This window comes from Grus americana, chromosome 1 (assembly GCF_028858705.1).
Source record: "Grus americana isolate bGruAme1 chromosome 1, bGruAme1.mat, whole genome shotgun sequence".
Classification (NCBI taxonomy): Eukaryota; Metazoa; Chordata; class Aves; order Gruiformes; family Gruidae; genus Grus; species Grus americana.
Window position 1 is genome coordinate 97,392,685 of NC_072852.1, and position 18,410 is coordinate 97,411,094.

Consider the following 18,410-nt stretch of genomic DNA (forward strand, 5'->3'; position numbering starts at 1 on the left):
ATTTCTTAGTCACTTGCCAGTTTTCTAAATCTTCCCCACTTTGTTCCCCAACTTGCTCCAGTGTCTACAGAAGTCTGTCAGATTTTTGGTCCTTAAATCTAAAAGGAACAGATCATAGATTACAGCCCAAAGTGAAGCTGAACTTCAGGATTTTGACAAATGTGATATTGGTGGGACCAAGCTGTAGAAATCTGAGCTCTAGTTATGATGCTAAAGTCTTACACTGTGCTTAATCACTATCTTAGTAATTAATGGTCAAATAAGTGCCAAACTTGGGCTTTCTAATGTGCAAGGTAATACTGTAACCTGAAGAAAATCGCAAGTGTATCCTGAATGCAGAACCCAGTCTGCCATAATGGCTTTCCAGCATTTCATTAAATCTTTCAAATTTATTTTATTTTTATTTTTATTTGTATCAAGATTTGAATTAAATACTTAGTGAATGACATGTAAAGCTGGAAGAAGTTTGGGTTTTTTCCTGAAAAGATGGCAATATTTGGCGCAAACACTAAAGGATTCTGTAAAAACACTTACACATACTCTAAAGGAAATAATTCAAATAAATAGTTGTGTGTAGTGGCTGTTTCTAATTGGGTTTGATGTTTTATCACAGTTAGTTTTCCATTTAGGAGGGAGGATAGGAACCATAAAACTTGATGCAAATTAGTGGAGTGAAATAGCTTTCTTTGCAACTGCTCTTTGAACCTTTGCATCTCTCTTAAGAATATGCTTACAGAATATTGCAGCAGTACATCTAGGAGGAAAACTGGGTCTTTTAAAGCAGAAGTATATGTCTTTCTAATAAACTGTTTCTGATAGGAGAGCTAGAAAATAGAGAAGGTTATACTAATGCGGTTTTCTTTTTAAAAGTCTGTTTTGCATTTTAATCTCATGGAGAGCAGCTCATTATTCTTAAAGCAAAAACTAGACAAACCCCTCCAATTTTAAGAAATTTTGATATTGGAAATGTGGTGGGCTTTTTGTGCTACAGGTAATACGTGATCTTAGATTGTGAGAAGTGAACTTAATGTATCTCTAAACTTGCCAGTATCTTGCTCCGGTAACAAAGCTAAAAAGGGAGCAACAGTGTTAGAATTTCATTCTGTGACATTGTATGTAGTATCTGAGTGCCTTCCACCTATAGCAGAGAAGAACTGGGATTTAACTTCTCTGGATAACAGTGTGGGGGAGGGATAAGAAGGGACAGTATGCTGCTTGTGGTAGGATTTTTGGCTTGGGTATTTTGCGCATTATTTATGTATGACACTTGTACCTGAAGTTGTTCTGACACTTGTGATGTGTGGGTGTGTGTCGTAGGTAACAGGGCAGTGATGGATATCTGCTGCTGCGTGTATGCTGTTAATGCACTAGATAGCTCGGAAAGCTTTTGTCTGTACGTGTGCATACATGAAAATATTTGATACAACTTCTAAGAAGTGCTGAGATCTAGGAATCATTAAAATGGTGATTCTGCTATTTCTGAATACACAGATTGTTGATGGTGTTTTCTAGAATGTTTTATGAATTAATATATCTGTTTAGTGTTATATTAACTGTGTGGTATTGCAGCATTGTATGAGTGTTGGACTGGGAGATTGTATCCATTTTGAGCTGAGTAGTGACTTTGTTTAGATTTAGTGATTAATATTGTATTTCTTTATGGGATTGGAATAAAATATGGAACTTCAGTAGACATTATAATTTATTGATATTGCTGCAAACTCTGTATGTATATATGAGCACAATTCTTTTGTGAATTTTGGAGGAGGCAAGATTACAATAGCAGACTGTTATTGCAGATTTGATTGATTTGGGAATTGTTTGGATGTCTTCACTGACAGTCGCTTCCAGGTTAAGTTATATTTCCTTGCTGGTTAGCAGGAGAAAGCTTTCAACTGTGCAAGATTAATCAGTTACTTTTTCCCTTTGTATCTTGTTTCACCAGGTCTTTCCCCATCTTGGTCACTTTCTAAGTAATTTTAATGCTCATAAAGTACCGGAGTAACAAGCCAGGAGAAGTCATCCTATCATGTCAGTTCAGGAGAAGATAGATGTACTGATGGAGTGAGTAAATTTGCAATCAAACTATCTCTGAGTTGGCTTGGTTTAAATAAATACAGAGACAATATGGTGCCTAATATCCACCTGTCTTTAATGTAGGGGATGAGAGGTCAGAAATTGTCACACAGTAATGAATTTTGACAAGTATAGCTTAAACAATACAAAAATTTCAAGTTAATGTTAAAACAGTGCAGAATAACTACTTGATTGGGAGTGCTTGGACTTCTGAGTGTATATGAATGAGTTTGAGTTTAAAGCACAGAAGTGCGTACGCTTGTAGGTGCTTGCTACTTCCTACTTCATGTCTTCTTTCTGAGGTAGGTTTTTATCTTGTCTAGTAGCTAAAGGATGATTACATGTTAGATGATCCCTTTTCATGACCATTTTCAAGCTTTCAAAAAAATTTCTGTTCTCCCTGTGAGGAAAAAAAGCTGATACAATTTAAAGTAGTCGGGTTTCAACTTTTTTTTTTATTACTTTAAAAACACTGAAAAAGTGTCAGCCTACCAACAGTAGACTAACATTCTTAGTTACTTTTGCAGACCTGTAGGAAGTAACAACTGCAGTGTGAAAACTGCTGATCTAACACTGTATCTATACTGAAGTTGGAGACCTCTGGACAGAGTAAAAATACTAGCCAGCAAAGATAATGGCAGCAGTCTTACTGTTTGGTAATGTTAAGTACAAACTGTTTCACTTTGAGAAGAGTGGTTGCCTAATAATGACTTTCACAGTTCTGCCCCTGAAATCCTACAAATGGCAAACTTTGATTTTTAAAATGAACTTGTTATTTTGATGACCTCAGTCAAGGAAACTTGGGAGGGGCAAAGAAGCAGAGAATAATTATTTGAAGTACAAGCAGATGCTACTCTGGTTTCTCAAGGAAGCTTCTTGCGTAGAAAGGCGGGGTTAAAGAAATGGAGCTTTTTGTACTGAAAACAATGCAATACTTTAGCCAGTGTCCCTCCAACTTTTTGTTTTTATGACCTGTCATCTTAAGGATGAAGTGCTTTCAATAGTAAAAGGCTGAAGTGGGCTGGTGGAGGAGGGTCTTTCAGAACACTTGCAAAATTTGTTTGGAAAATAAATAATAGCAAGTTACTTAACAACATGTATGAGTATTTTAGTTTGTTGCAAAGTCAAGATAGACTGACGTTAAAGATGTGCCTTTGTTGTTAAAGACGTGCATTGCTGAAGTTAAAGATGTGCCTTAAGTGATTTGTTAGTCAACCTTATAAATTGTTTAATGATTTTTATTTATTAACTAAGAATACTCTTTTTTAAGTGCTTCTGGTGTTTTCTAGGTTGCTGGAATAGATCGTCTTTGGCTGTCATGTCAAGAGTGCCAGAGATTGCTCTTCTGTATCTAGTGAAATACTCGTTGCTCTGTATATGTACTTGAACTGAAGAAGTAGAGAGGAGGCAGCTAGTACACTGCAGCAACAGCATACCTGGCCAGTGTTTGTAAGAACTGAGAATTGCCCTTTCAAAATTGAATATCAATTTGAATAGCAGGGGAAAATCAGTAGTCAGTGCTGTAGAATCTCTCTTCTGTAAAGCAGATGGGAAATGGCTTCTCTGAAATACACAGAATAATCCTGTAATTAGAGGTGGGTTTTCTGGTGTGGTGGACTCACAGACCTGTAAGTGATGCTGTACAGGTGTTGGTTTTCATTTGAAGAGAAGCCCAGGCATTTATATAACAGTAATTATATCAGTAATCATATCAGAAAAGGTTTGGGAGCACCTTTGCTGTTTCTCTTAAGTTGAACTTTTACCTGTATTTTAACTTTGCTTACTGTTTGTCCACACGCCACCACCAGCACAACATCCCATGCAGGTTTTGTGGGTTCTTGGTTTTAATAGTCGCTAAATCTGTTCCACCGAGTGTATAAATTACATTCCCAGTTCCGATACAGTTCTGGCTTTAAACTGTATGTTTTCTTAGTAAGGAAGCATCTGTATGTCGCTTCAGTGCTAGTAGTTTCCCCAAAAAGAACAAGTAGGTTCTCCTGAGAGTGAAACTAGAATGTCTCAGTATATGAATGAAAAGGGATAAAGCTGCCAAACTACACGGACACTAGTGCAGAAGTGGCATTGAGATTTAGGTGGATAGGATCTGGCGTGTTGCTGCTCATACACTGGCTGGCCTAGCCTGCATGCTGAGATTTAAGTTGCCTTTAGTCTCCTTGTGGCTCTGTTGATGTTGCTGCAGCACCTGAAGATACTGCTGCAATGAGGCTTTGCATCTGCTCCATCGGAGCTGACCACTCCATCAGAAGTAGCTGTAGACAGGGATGTGTGTCTGCATCAGTGATCTTTGACTTAACAGCCTGAGTTAATGTAACTGCAGTCACCAAAGGTAAAGGTAGCCTGTGAACTGAGAAGGCTGAAAGCAAAGGCAGGGGTCCTGTCTGTCCACTCTCGGAAGTGAAGGCCACCAAGCTCTGCAGAGAGGTGTGATTATGACTCCAGCTCACTCTGGATTGACTGCAGACTGAGTATAGGATGTACTTTGAAACAGTGTCAAAAAGTGAACAAGGCACAGTGAATTTCAAAGGAGTCATTAAATGTTTTGTTAAAAGTTGCTGGGTTTCATAATCTTTTGGAATGGGATCTTCCAAATGTGAGTTAAAGACATGCTACAGGTTTCTACATTGAGCAGACAAGAGAAAATACATGAAAGAAGTGGTAAAGGTAAAATTGGTTGGCCACCTTACTTCTCTTTTGCCTTCTCCTGTCAGTACTAGTGTAGAGGACATCAGACAGGATTCTCAAAAGTGTAAGAATTTGACTTAAACTGATTTGCTGTTTTGTTTTGGTCCCATGTCCCCTCTGTACCCCACCAGTGCAAAATACCTGCAAATTTTAGCATGCAAAGCTAATGAGGCAAAACATTCAGACCTGAAAGAGCCTGAAAGAGAGCAAGACAAGTGTCTAAGTACGAATACTCTCTGTGGTTATCTTCACAGTTTTGTTTAGAAAAACCATAAACACATAGGGATTGTCTGCTTTTTTGGCTGAGAGGTATAGATCTGATCCTGACTGTGTGAGTGTTGGAACATCCATTGACAGGCTGTTTTCCCTTACAAAGTTTAATTCTTCTTTGGAAACCACGGCTGATGGTTCCCATGGTAGACAGTCCACCTTGCCATGTATCTTTTTGGCTTTACCTTGACACTTTGTATTCCAAGCTCACATTTATTTAGAGTGTTATATATTGCTCTGTTTTATGTGGGTTTTTGTAATGCTATCTTAATGACATGAACAAACCTCACTCCTGAGGAACATGGGGACAGCATGGCAAGCAACAGATGCAGCCCGACTCTTGCAGAGGCTAGGGGGGCAGGCAAGGGTGTCCAGCACTGCGGGAGCAGATTCGGCCCTCCTGGGGGGAGCCAGCTCCTGTGGCCTGCCGTCCCCTGAGAAGGGGGACCTTGGTGAGGCTAGCATATGCCTTTGGGAGAGAAGGTTCATACAGGGTGGGAGATGCTGTTAGTGAGTTAAAGCCCTGCTTGCTGTTGGTTTGAATTTTAGCCTGAAAAGCCTCACAGTTCTTGAAGCTGTTTTCCTAAAGAATCCCCCTCTGCCTTTTGGTTTTTTTTTTTTTTTTCTTATAACTTCATCAGAAGAAGTTAACTATGCACAAAACATGGCAGCTCGATCTTTCAGAAGATACTATCATCTGTTGTTTTTAACACGCAATAAGAGTTTCCCCCAGTTGCAAGAGCAGGAGCAGGATGTGCCTTTTCAAACGGGCTCATGCATGAAAGTAGACTCAGTGGTGCGGTGCCCACGGGCATCCCTCGCCCAGGCCGGGGCGAGCAGGGAAGCATCTGAGGGCACTTTGGGGCTGGGGACCAGCGGTGCCAGTGGGGAAGGTGGCGTGGATGGGCGGCCACTTGTGCAGGGCTGGCTACCTGTGTGGTGAGTGCCGCTGCGCGGGGCGCACGCCGCCACTGACGTCGGCCCGTGCGGTGGCGGGGGGGGAGGGGGGAGCATCGTCCAAGTGTGTGGGGAGGGGGGGTGTTGTTGGCGTATGTGTTAGCCGTAACGCTGGTATTTCAGTAATGTGGTGGTATTTGGTTATACTGCCAAAACCAAGCTATAAGCAGTGAGTCTTTGCTCCACTTTTCCTCGCTCCGTTCCTCTGCTCCGCCCCGTCCGTGCTCCCCGCGCTGCTGAGATCAGCTTCCTGCTTTTCATTTTCCTCAAAACGCTGTTACTCCTCCCCTGAAAGAGTTATTTTCATCAGTCTGGAGTTAATTTTTATGGGTGGCTGCGGGCTCTTTTTCTGACAGGCTAACACATCGAGCTGGAAAAGCGGTATCATGGTGATTTTGTTCTGTTGCAGTGAACCAGAGCTGTAGGCAGAATGGTAGACTGCTGCACCGAAAACATTTCTGTGCCAGCTCTGTGACCGTGGAAGGCGAAGGAGGTGAGTGCCGGTTTTACGTCGCGTGGGTCCAGGGAGTTGTTGGAGGTGGAACCAAGAGTCACAATCTACACTGGCTCAATAACAAGAAATGAGCAATTATGTTGTTATGCTCTCTGATTAGATGCTTTTGCTCTTTCTAATACTGTAATGGAGTATACTCATGAAATGATGGATTTTGCTGTAGCAAAGAACTGTAGTCAATGAAAGCTTACAGTGTGTAAATTTGTTTTTCTTGCATTGAAAAGTGTGGATAGATATAGCACAAATACAGCCATAAAGGACAGATGATAAAGGTAAGGTTCACTCCAAAAAACACTCAGGGAGTTTCAGAACTTTTAGATGGATTGAATAATGGCAGAAAGACTTCACAGTGATTCAGTAATAACTGTGGATCTAGAATAATGTGATGTATATGAGGGAATGCCATGATTTTATAATGTGTGGAAATAAAATTATAGATAGGAAAAACAGAAAGGAAAAAAAACAAAGTTCTTTTTACAGTTGCTGAGCTTCTGCTGTTTGAGAGAAAGCAAATTGTTTGGAAGAATATCTCAGTTGCAACGAACAGGCAACTTGCATAGAAACATGTCTTCTTACGTTGTTGCGATTTTTTTTTTTAAAATATTTTTAATTGTTTTTCTTTATGGGGTGAAGAATGTAAATACCGCAGGTTCATTAACCAACTTTCAGCTTTTTAAACAGGTGAGCATCATTCTCTGTATACCTAAAATCATGAATCCATAACTGGTTGCAGGTTGCTACTTACTTTGTGTTGTGGTATCCTTCTTTTGCTGCCTTCTCATTACTGCCTGTTATCAGTCAGATTGACGGGATGACTTTGTTCATTGTGACTGAGGTGCCCTGAGTGATTTTGCAAAGGACTCTTCATAAGAAGTCACTCAGAAAGCATAGCTGCGGTGGGTCAGCCTAGCCGGACACTGGATGCTGCCGTCGCAGCTACAGGGCACTGCCACAGGTTTGAGCTGCTCCCCAGGTGACAAGGGACAGTAGGAAGAAATCAAGGGTCTTCTCCAGGATCATGGGAGATGTGATGTGTTCCAGGCTCTGAGGCCTGACCAGAATTGCTTGTGCTCTTGATCCAAACCAGAGTGCATGCTTTGAGTAGCTGTTTTCTGTGATGCTGAGTTGAATTTATTGGTTCTGCTATAAAGTGAAAAAAATTTAGTCTTTGATCAGTTGCGGGAGTTGGGGATACTTCTCGTACAGTGAAGTTCTGCAGTAGCTGTGCTGAAAGCAGTTCTGGGGAAACTTCAGTTTCAAAGTTTGATGCATTTTGATAGAAAATGAGAGAGGTACGGTTAATTAGAAACTGGGGTTTGGTTTGTGATAACACTTTTGGCCATGACTGACTTTCCTTTTTTCCTTGGTGGAAATTAGCACCGCTTCTTTCAGTTGCGGGGCAGGTAGGAGTGTATTTTGTTAAGAGTGTGTTGTACTACTGGGCCACATTTATTGCTTGTAATTGAACAACTTTGTAGATAAACATGTAAGGTCAAAAGAAAAACAATAAACCGCTTCTGTTGCCCAGTCTGTGGCATCCGCTGGGGTAGTGGTGGAGAAGCATTGTATAGGAAGTAATAAGAAAACTTCCAGTCGTGTATGGCCCTGCATCTTTGGTATTTGGTTTCAGGCACTGGGTATACTACACTGTGTGCTTTTTGCTTCCATGCAATCTGTAAATTCATCACTGCTAAATCTACTTCTTGCTGTAGACTTGTGCTCAAGAAATTCACCCTGTGTTATGTCATTACTCTGAGGGGTAAAACTGTGGTTAAAGACATTCTGTGGTGTCTGTATCAGCATGTTAGGAAGATGATGCATGCCATTTGCCTCAGTGTGTTGATTCTAAAGATAATTATAAATGCTAATGTTTCCACAAGAAATGTGTCGGAAATGTGCTTATCCTATAGATGCAAATATATTTCCCATGTAGGCCCAAGTACCCAACTCTTAATTGCCAAAGTTACTGCCTTTTTACTTGCATTCTGCCAGTAGAGAAACTCTGCAGCACTGAGAACACAAGCATGATGTTAAGCATCAAGGCCAACAGTGGCTGGACTTCTGTGCTGTTGTACTCATTTTGTATTTATTTTCACAATTTTTCATTCTTATTGATAGGAGGCTGCTGTAAAAAATAAAAAAAAATTCAACCTTTATCAGTAGAGTCGAGGGTTTCTACCCTAGAAGATACAATGTTATTTGAACTACAGCTCCCTGACAAAGAAGTGAGTAAGACTTATTTGACATAGGTAGTAATGAAGCACCATGTGTAAATGGCAGCACCGTCACTGAAAGAAACAGTCCCAGCCTCAGACACTTCCATCCTACCCTGTGGGGCTGCACTAGTGTTTTTGTAGTTGTGTAATGAACTGGACTGGAGGATGGATCATAGCTAAAATTAAATGATTTTTATTAGCTTAACTCTTTCTGTTTGCTAAAGATAGAACTGACCACCTTTGGGTGGATCATATATTGCATCATGAATCAGACCGTACAATTGAACAGCTCTGCCCCAAAAAAGGGGTCTAGTAGTGTGGAGAATAGAAGCAGGACAGGGGACAGGACTGCTTTTGGCTTCAGAACTGGCTTATGCTTGTCAGGCTGGAGCCTTAAGGGCAGGCTAAGTAAAATGCAAGAGAAGGAGGCCGTATCTCCAGAAATAGACCGCTGTTGTCAATATTTCTTCTACTGGGGACATATATGCATCTTTTAAAATGTGATTTTTGCAGCCTGGATAGTTTCCAGTGCAGATAGCATCAGTTAGTTACTGATGCTGAAGATAAGATGTCTTAATTGTGATGTTGCTTTTATCTTTCTCCTGTGATCCTTTCTGAAGTAGGTGCTGCCTTGCATAGCTTTCCTTCGTGTTAACCCAGCGATGCATGGTACATGTTGGGCTGTTCTTAAAAGTTGCATGGGACTTTCAGCGACTGTGTTGATAGGTGATTTTACAAGGTAGCTCTGTCTGGATGCAGAATACCAGTTTACTGCAGATTCAAAGTGCTGGTTAAATTTTTAAGTCCAGAGTTGGTGCTGTAAATTGTTTGTGTGATCAGTTACTCTGAGATTTTGACTAGTGGCGGAATATGTCAAAAAGAGAAGGTAGTTTCTCATCCAGTGGCCTGTAAGGAAAGTATGTTTCTGTGGCCAATACTTCAATATTTTTTTTGTTTGTTTTTTAAATAGCAGGGTGATTGTTGCTTGTGTGTGATTTGTGGAGTTCAGGAAGTTTTTGTTAGTGGTTTTCAAGCTTTTGTTATGTGTTAGGTGCTGGCAAAAAGCAGCAACAAATATTTCTACATGAATTCCCTGGGGTTGTGTTTTGGCTAGGGTAGTCAAATGTTACAGCTCGAGATAAAGATCCTATTTTGAGATTTGCTAGTGTAGAGTTGGGCATTTGTTCAGGGCCTTGTTACCCTCTGTGAGACTCTGTGCAAGTACAGGAATCTGTGCTAGTGGATTTTGACAAGGGATTAAAGGATCGATGTTTGCTTTGCTTGGAAGTTGTTCAGATAGTAGAGTTAAGAGTTGAAAATACCATCTCTACTCCTTCCCTTGCCCTACCAAAGTAAACTGAAAACCCATAGCAAAATGTGGCACATCAACTCTTTGCATCTTTGAGTAATGTTGAGTAAGTAGTATGAGTACCTTAAGCTACAAAAAGATGCTGTCCAATGAAAACATTATACAAAACAATTATATTTGTGGGAAAGGAATGATAGTTTCAGGATGAGAAGGAAAACTTATTTAAATGTTCCTATCAAGCTTGCACAGCATGAGATTCAGTTGGCTTTTATAAAGCCAGAAGTATTCAAAGGACTACCTAGAATCCCAAGCATAAAAAAAATAAAATTGGTAGTTTGGTTTGATTATGTCTTTCTTTTGGAGGGAAAAAAATAAGTCTCTCATCTTCCTGTAAATGGAGAAGCTAGTTAATGAGAGTACATCACAAGAATAATGCTTTTTTTTGTTAGGCAAGTTACAGCAAAATACAAGGGACCCAACACCTGGAGAGTTGATGCAACTGGGCTATGACCATGGTTCTGTAAGTACAGCCTCTGCTGGTGAGGACAAGGAGTTACTGCCCCTCTTGCAGCACCTTCTAACAGTGTTGTGTCCACCCATCATGTGAACATGGTGTAACGGCAGCAGCGCTCTCCACAGACTTCTGTCTGGGATGATACTGTGAGGGCCTTGCTGGGAAACAGTCATGACTGTGGAGGGTTGGTGCAGGGAACTGGTGTGGTGTGCTGCCTCAGGACATAGTCTTCCCTGGTGGCCACCTAATGTGACTTGAAATCCTGGCAGCATCTGAGATTTTTCAGATGTGAAACTTGCGTATGGCTGGACATGTTTTTTGTAATGAGGGCTAACACTTCACAGGGGACATTTTTTTAAATTATTTTATCCCCCCCCCCCCCCCCCCCCCAAAAAAAAAAGCAGTCCCAAAAGGTGCTACCAGAAGAACTTATGCCTTTCAACTAAAGATGAGCAGGATCCACTACAGAGTAAAGCTACTCAAACTGGATCTTTCTCCTTTCATTTGTTAGGTCACTACTGTAAGGTAAAGTGGTTTTTATGATATCAGGAGGTTAAAATATTTTCAAATTGAAGGGATATCTTTATGCAGATGTTCAAGCAAAATGTTTGTTTTCCAAACTAATTAAAAAGTGAAACTGTCTGTAAGAGAAGTGCAAATAATTTAATTGAGTTTTCCTGTTCCCAGCTGGCTGCAAGAATATATGGGGTTTTTTAAGTTTAAAGTGATAGTAATGTAGCTATAAGAGTTGCATACTTGACTAAATTACTTTATTTTTGTGACCGATGGTGCCCCTTGAGGCTTATTAGTGTATGGAGTAACTCAGACATAGCAATTGGTGTGTAAACACCTGGAAGTTTCTTGTGTAAAAGTGCAAACAAATTCCATGTGGGCCTCTGTGCATTGATAAGATCTCAGTCAGCAGTAATACCTCACCTGTTGGTGGAACCCACTCTAGAAGCAGGTTCTTGTTAGTCAGGGCCAATAAAGAGTTAGTAGATTTAAGTGATTTCCTCCCCCTTCAAGGCTGCAAGAAGGCAGCCAGCTAGCCAGGCCCCATTTGAAAAAAAAGACTATGACATATTCTGCCAACACAACTGAGGCCTTTCCATCTATGTTGTTGTTCATGGTTTATTCAGGATGATCACAGGAGTAAGACTGTGGTAAAGGCTTTCTGAATTAGATGCTGGGCTTTCATTCAGTGTCTGACTCTGAGGCTCTGGCAGGTTCCACTAAGCTCTGTGAATTCTGAATCTCCACCTGGAAATGTTTGCTGCAGGGATGGACATCTCTCTGGTGGACCTGTAGTTGAGACAAGGAATCCAAATTGCTGCATTGGTGAAGTGGTGGTTAGGCAGAGGAAAAAGAGGTACTTTCCGGCGAAGCTTTCAGAATAAGTGAATGTATTTTAAATATTATCAGCCACTTACACTGTTGCTTCTGATTAAATTTCCTGCTGTATGGGTTGACAAATGTACATAAAAGTAGGTAAATCCTTGGCTCCTGGCAGTTCTGAGAGAGGTATTTCAGCTTGTCCTGCAGGTCAGCAAGATGAGGAATGATAGGAGGGCAGGGCTCTTAGGGAAAAACATCTTCAGTTGACTGATACCGTTTAGCTGATTTCTGCTGAGTAATTAAGGTGCAAAGAGAGGCTATCTTGAGATTCTTAGGCTTCAGTCAGTAATGTGTTTGTTTTAAGATGGTCGGTCTCTTTGAATTACACCTGGAAATAATTCTGTAAAGTTGTGCCATCTCTGTAAGATGAGTATAATATGCTCCCTTTGTGAAACATCTCTGGGTGGGTGGGGGCAGCTACCTAGCTAACCAAATTTCCCAGGTAGTCTGTGGTAAGACCTTTAGGAAAGACAAATTATGCCTGTGTTCTGGGGTCATAAAAGCCTGAACAATATAATAAACCTTTTATCGAAAGGAAGTCTGTCAACCCAGGTCTTTGCAGCACTAACAAAGTGCAGCCATGCTTTGGCTGATCTGCATATTAAGAAGTAGTAGAAGCTCCAGAAAGGAGCTTCATGGCTTAATTTCAACGCACAAAGGTAGGTAGGTATTTTAACAGTGGCTGTGGTATTTTGCTATTTCTAGTCATCTTATTCCACTCTGCCACTATTTTTCTTCTGCATGGCTGTTTTGCAAACCAGCCTACACTGTGGTGTTTGTGTTTATCTTGCATGTACCTGCAAAAAGTATGTATACATACACACATAAATGCATATGTCTGTGTTTCTGTGTATGTATGTAACTTAAAGTGTGCGTGCGTCTTGTAATAGTGGGACAAAGTGGACTTGAGAGACTGCTACTGCTTCTCATTCAGTCTTTGCAGTTCACCAAAAGCATAGTGTGAGATAGGGTAATGTGTCTTGGCCTAGTAACACAGAATAAATCAGTGGGTCTCCACTACTGTCTACTACTCATTTCATCAGTGAAATATTTTAGCATGCTTTTTTAGACCAGCAGTGAACCTTCTCTTTCTTTGCTCTCTCTAAAGAGGATCTTGCATGCAAAATACATAAATAAAATTAAGAAATGAAATTAGAATGGGTTAAATCTGTGTGAAAGCCTTAATAGAAGGGTAGCCTTACCCTTCATGTGATGGTGGCCAGTTAAGACTGCAGAATATCAATACTATTTTTATTGAGAATACAAATTAGGCCTGTTTAAAAACTAGAAAAATAGATCTAGGGTGTGCTCATGCAAACCTTGTGAGTGCTGCAGAACTGTTTTCTAACTTCCAGACACCTCTGCGACTGGGCCCCTCAGCACTGAGTGGCCAGAAACAGCTCTTGGTGTTTTACTGACCTAAAAGGGTAAGGTATCCTGCACCTTACAGAAATAAACGTGCTTTAGACTCAGTCTTTCTCCAGGTCTTCCATGTAAGGCAGATGTGACCAATACTTAGTCAGCTAGACCTGTGAACAAGCAAGGTGGAGGTGTTGCCTGCTGAGATCAGGGGTGGCTGAGCTAAATACTAGCTTTAAACATCACTTAGCTGCTGCTCATGCCATGCCATTTTGAAGGAACCTTCTCTACTTAACTCTGACATTAAGGCTTGCAAGGCTCATTTTTCTTTCTTCCTTTCACCTGTTGGTATAGTTGTGGTACCACCATTCACCTTCAACCGCAGCTTGAAATGGGTCAGAGCTCTTTAACAATACCATAATGATAATTTGCACTTTTATAGCACTTTTTCACTTGAATTACCCAAGTGATTTATAGGATTGATGAAGAAAGCTAGGTGACACCTTTCTGACTGAGGTGATTGCGGCAGATAGGGGCTCTGAGTCACAGGGAGGTTGAGTATGAATTTAAGGAAGTCTTTTGGCTCATCCATGAGAGGTCTGAAGAACCTATAATTCCTGATTTTTGGGGCGGGAGGGGGGTTCCCACTGCTACCGAGATGAAGTTATAAGATGTTAAACTGCATAGGTAGAATGTGTGTGCATGTGTTTAGAAAATTGATGGAGGGGATATTTAACACTTGATGATCACTGTATTAGATTCATCTCTGAGCAAGAGTGCAAGTATTTAAAAAGAAAAAAGTGTAAACAGCAATCTCTACTCTATGGAGGTGGTGAACAGGGAACTGATAAAGCATTACAAATTTTTATGAAGCTTGAGGTTTTTATAGCTATTAATACTGTTTATCAATGTTATTTTAAAGCATACTTCGAATACCTCTTTAACATATTATGGTTCTCACTGAGTTTTGCATGTTATTAGGCAGATGGTTCTTCCATGACTGAGAGACCGTGCCTAAATACTTAGGTGCTTTGTCCAAACCTGCACAGTGAGTGTGTAGTAGAAGAGAGATGGGAACAGAGTAATATTAGTTAGCTTGCTGTGCTGCTGCTTTGCTCTTTAGTCAGTGGGCAAAAACTGATGCTTCGCATGTGTAGCGACATTATTCAGAAAATCTCTTTGCCTGCCCCGGAAGAAGAACAACGAGCTACATGTGAGGTAGAAACAACACAGCCGTGTCTACTTCCAAGCATATTTAAAAAGGACAGAACTTGACTTTGGACTTGACATGGGCCAGAAGTGAGAAAGTAATGCTTAGGATGTGATAGGGAACATGAACACAAAACATCGCGAACATGGCTGGTAGGACTGTATCACAGTTCAGATACTGGGCCTTCAGCTGAAGCCCTGCCAGCAGATGCTTGTCAGTGCTGTGTGTGCTTTAAGGGTTCAAAAACCTTGTATCTTGCCCTGACAGCCAGATTGCAGAAGCTGGTGAGGCTGCAAGAATTATCTGTGGCCACTAGATGACTCCTTCAGCCTGCTGGTAGGGAAACTTGGAGCTGATAAAAGCTGTGGAGGTGAAGAGCTGGTATGGGAAGGAGAGGGCTGGTTTTGGTCCGTACTGAATGAGGTGGACTGAAATAAGCGGGTTATGTATTTCACAACTGAAGGAAGTGTTAACATGTTTTTTCGTTTGAGTTGAAGTAGTTGCAGGATAATATACCTCTACAAATTCCTAATTTGTGAGGTTTGATGATATGTACTTTGGAAGCATTTGCCAAAAAAAAAAAAAAGTCCAGACCTCCTTAAGGTCAGGGTGGATTTTACTGAGGTGATGAAAATGTGAAGAAGCCAATTTTTCAAGTTGTACTACTTGTTGACTGGACTATAAGTGATACCTTGTTTTATGTTGTTACAACTGTTGTTGTAACTGTTGTTACAACTGCTACAACTCTTATTTTGCGAGCTTTCAAAAAAATAAAAATCCCCCACCAAATCCCCCACCCAAACCAGCAGCAACGTAATGCTATCTTTGCCTCTTCTTTGCATCTTGTAGATGGATGGATGAATCCTGTTAGGCTGGAAAAAATTGAACAGGCTATATTGAAATTAAAGCCCTGGCAGAATTTCCACAAACTCCCTACAGTTTTCACTGCATAATCAGAGGGTCCACTCACCCTGCGATGCTCAGGATTAAATAATCTTCCTGTCATTTAGAGACAGCGGAAACAGTGCTTCAGTTTCATAAACATGTATTTGCCAATGTCTGTACTAAGCATGTAGTCACTTTATCAAGGTAATTAGATGACAAGGTGGTACTGGTTTTGCTCCATGTGTTTCTCTGACATCCATTTTTATTTCTGAGGTGTAATGATGAATCATTAGTTGCTATTAAATATGACCAGTTCCTGGTGCAAAGTATGTGCTGGATAAAGCACTAGTCCACATGGCTGATGAAATTTATTTTTTCAGAATTTTTTTTGTCAGCCAAGAATCCTATAGAGATGAGACTTGGCCCTGAACTATGACTTGATCTGTGAAGATTTTTATATTATTCTTTGAAGTTGTAATGTTTGAGTGCTTCAGCGTTCATGGTAAGCATAGTGCTAGTCCTGATTTTAAACTTAATACACAGTGAGAGTGCATGACTGCTTTTAAGTAAGGGTTAGGCATACCAGCCTTTCTGCTTCTGTCATGTTTGGAAGTTTTCTTCAGCTACAGTTTTCCCTTTTCTCTCTTAAATACTTAAGTCCTGTTGATAAGTCCAAAACCCCTTCTGAATCAGCTTCCAAATACACAATTGTGGATTAAGTTGAGTCTTTGCAAACCAGGACTAGAATTTTCTTGACTCAGACCTATGTCCCTTTTGAGGGTTATGTTTGCCCAGCAACATGTTAGGGTTTAGTTCTTTGAATGTGTCAAAGACATGATATGAAAGCAGCTGTTATATGGGATTTTCAGTTACACTTCCTACATGCATGAATAGAAAGTATGTAATACCTACAGTTCTTCATTTATATATGCAAACATCCCCTATCTCTTGCTCTCTTACATTAAAAATATGCATACCTTGTCATACATGCACAGGCATCCTTCCCTTCCTCCCTACCTTCTTTTCTGCCCCCAGACCCCATACTTTAGGATTTATAAGTTTAAAAGCCATGCTATAGCAATTTCATATTGGTCTAAAGGGAAACTGCATGACCCATAACTTAAAACTAGACTAATGATTTGTAAATGAAGTTTGATAGAACTGAGGAGGAGAAATATTGAAATGAGGAAACTGGTTTTCAGAATTTATTTAAACCATTTCCACCCTTCTTGCTGCTGTTTCCATTATTTTATTTGTTACACTGAATGTTCTATTTAACTTGCTTTCTGAGATTTCAATGGTTTTATCTGTTCACTTAAAAGCTCTAGTCCTAAGCAGATCCCTTGCTTTGCTTAACTGAAAGGTCATGGAGGAAGGTTCAGGGGTAAGGCTAGGGAGGAAGCTGATCACCATCTATTTAAACTTACTTGGTTTGGGTGAATTCAGTGCTTTAATCTCTTACGTGCAGCAAGAGCAATAAAATTATTAGTAGTAGTTGTGCTGCTGGATGTTAATATTAGACTAGTAAAATTTTTAAAAAAAGAAAAAGGAAAGAAAAAACACCTAATCTTGTAGTTCTCATTAACTTCTCATTCTTAAAAGTGTTTCATTGTTGGATTTATGCTACTTTTCCTGCTGCTGTCAGTGATGGTTGTAGATATGAATAGAAGGCAGCATGTAGCATGCATCAAAGTGAGGTGAATGAGCTGAGTTGGAAACTTACCAAGCTCGAGCTAATCTGGCAGTGAAAATGACATGAGGGGCTTAATTTTATTTAGAGCTTTGCAAATGGTGAGGCATTCCTGTGTGTGCATGTGCGCTGGTCCTACCTCCGCCGGCCTCTGCCAGGTCCCTCTTCTTGTTCTTCTGGGCCCCGAGTGACATGCTGGGATGTGTACAGGTTATCAGCTGTGAGGGCATCTGGCGTTTCAGGAATTAGTTGGGCTGCTGCGGCAGTCGGAAGCACAAGTGATGGTGCTGTATATTATGCTCAACTTCCTCTCTCAAGTGGCTGAATTGAATGAAGCGGCAAGGAAAGGGCTGAGTGAGGTACCATTAGCCCTCCGCAGACCTCTAGCTCACGGGACTCTGTGTGCTTGCCTGCCTACCTGTCTGCTTCTTCCTTGTTCATCAACTATCATGTGCTGATAGAATAGCCAGTCCCTTTGATATTACTTTGTTTCAACCCTTAGCATAGTAAACTTTCAGAATGGTCAATTAGTGTACTTTGTAATGTTATGTCCTGTTGTACAAAGACCCAGGGAAGGGAGTACTGAGGATGGTCAGGCTGAGACAGATAATGAGGGTTGCATTGTGTTTCTTTAGAAAAAAACCCCTGCAAAACAAACTCCTTCAGAGTCTGAGAAACATTTTTGAATGAAGAGGACAATTTTGTTTGAGACAAGGTTGCACAGCAGTTTTACTTTACACAAATTACTGGATTTAGGATTGAGAAGTAAAGCTTCAGATATTTCTTACCCACTTCCAACAGTTTTCCCCTCAAATACAAGCAGCTGATTAGGAAGTAAGATTCAACTGTAAACTTGAAATCCTGTTGAGGACTGTTAGCAGTTGTCCTTGATGAAGTTTGCCTTTTTCTTTTATGTATTGGATTAAGTAGCTGTAAACTGAATGTGTCTTAAAACAAGAGCTCCTAAAACTTTTAATTGCTCCTGCAAAAAACCCAAGATATTTTCATGCCTTAACCTTGTATTTTGCAAAGGTCTATATCTGCATTACTATCGGCTGAAGCACAGGTAACATTGCAGTAGCGTTTTCATGAAGTTTCTGACAGCTGGAGTCTTTCCCAGCATCAGCTTTAGAAGTTGGGTTTCATTTCCTAGTGCCAATATTGACACAGTTCTGAGACGGGTGTATTTAGTGTTCCTTCTGAAGAGGGTATGTTCTTTGATGTGCATCCAGAAAATTGTTTTGGTGTGGGTGGGATTTCTGTTGTACACGGGCACAGGGGTTCCCTCTAGGATTAGATTTCCTCAATCTCC

At 40.5% G+C, this 18,410-nt stretch overlaps 1 protein-coding gene across 17 annotated transcripts in view; it reads left to right on the forward strand.

Annotated features, from left to right (window-relative positions):
- The window catches only part of BBX (BBX high mobility group box domain containing), a 162,267-nt gene that overhangs the window by 27,855 nt on the left and 116,002 nt on the right, over positions 1 to 18,410 (forward strand). For 8 of the 17 annotated variants that reach the window (XM_054825135.1, XM_054825206.1, XM_054825143.1 and 5 more), the window contains exon 3: positions 6,416 to 6,499. The exons of 5 other annotated variants lie outside the window; for them this stretch is intronic. The gene's annotated coding sequence lies outside the window, so the exon portion shown is untranslated. Of the gene's footprint in view, positions 1 to 1,945; positions 2,065 to 6,415; positions 6,500 to 18,410 lie in introns of all 17 variants that reach the window. 4 more of the 17 variants (XM_054825111.1, XM_054825161.1, XM_054825151.1 and 1 more) reach the window with 2 other exon arrangements.